Here is a 1276-nt window from a genome sequence, read left to right as displayed (position 1 = left end):
GATTTATGTCGCCATTTTCCTTCACTCCGTGTACTTATTTTCGTGCGACTGTCAAACCAATGGATTGACTGAGTGCATAAGTAATCCTGGTGCACATGTTTCGTTAATACAATCACGACACCGCTGCTATACGGCAACCAAATAAGTTTTTATTCACTTTTTGTTATAAAATTTAAATGACTGTGGAGAGCTTCTTCAACTACTTCATTTGCTGAAATAACCAGCATTACCATTTATCATTCTTTCTCAAGTGACAACCTTACAAGACATTTGGCCTCAAGAACCAGAATGAAGTAACCTGGCCCCCCATGTTCTGGCCACCATTTCCATCATGCGTATATTTCTCAAATGTCTACTCTATTTCGTATCTGATTGACTAGTGCCAGGGAGAGGTAAGTATCACCACTTGAAGAAAATATCATCGAGCGTGGTGAGGTAGGTCTCACGCCGTGAAGTAGGTGATATGGAGGTGCTGCTTTGCTTTGTAAGAACAGGAAGTAGTCCTTCTGTCACTAATTTAACGGCACCGCCTGTTGGTCACGATGAAGTGATTCTTCCACACATTCAAATTGGCCGTCAGCAGGAAAACCAAAGGTAGTGAGCATTTGCATTGGCAGTCTACCACAACCACCAACACACGCATATACACAGGAGTAGCATAGTCTTGTGGAGGTCAAGTGACGCGTGCTCTAGGCGTGTGAATTGGGTAGTGGATGGTTGATTTACGCGTAACTAATGCAGTTCGTCCCATTCGTTAGTGGACACTGCAATGCAAAGTCACAAAAGCCGTTTTCCATTACAAGTCAAGCAACCAGCCAACAGTAGGAGAACAAACGACACGTTTTGGTGAGGCGAGGTGGGGGAAGTGAAGAGCACACTGATTGTCGTCTACTAATGCATACCATGAGAGGCCCACTCTTTTAGCATTCATGCCTTTTCTGGTCGATGGTGTATGCCATCGTCTAAGCCATAGTTGTGCAACATATTCTGCTACGGCACATTGTCTAGATGCTCGACGACAGAATTCGAGAAGGTTTCAGGCGCTCAGCTTCCGAAACGAGTTGAAACCGTTTCGTGGGATGGACAAGCCCGAGTCACTGCCATCAGGTTTGCTTGGGATGTCTGCGACCCCAGAAAAAACGTTCCAACATGATTTTCCAAAAGTTCCAATAGATTGCTAAGCGTCGAGCATTCTAGAGAGTCATGCTTTTGCTCAACTTCCTGACTGACCCGCATCGACTTCTAAGGTCAAGGTCAGTCAATTGCTATTAGTACC

Source organism: Echinococcus granulosus, assembly GCF_000524195.1.
Source record: "Echinococcus granulosus chromosome Unknown EG_S00075, whole genome shotgun sequence".
NCBI classification, from domain to species: domain Eukaryota; kingdom Metazoa; phylum Platyhelminthes; class Cestoda; order Cyclophyllidea; family Taeniidae; genus Echinococcus; species Echinococcus granulosus.
The sequence above is the reverse complement of the archived record's forward strand: the minus strand, read 5'-3'. Positions refer to the sequence as shown.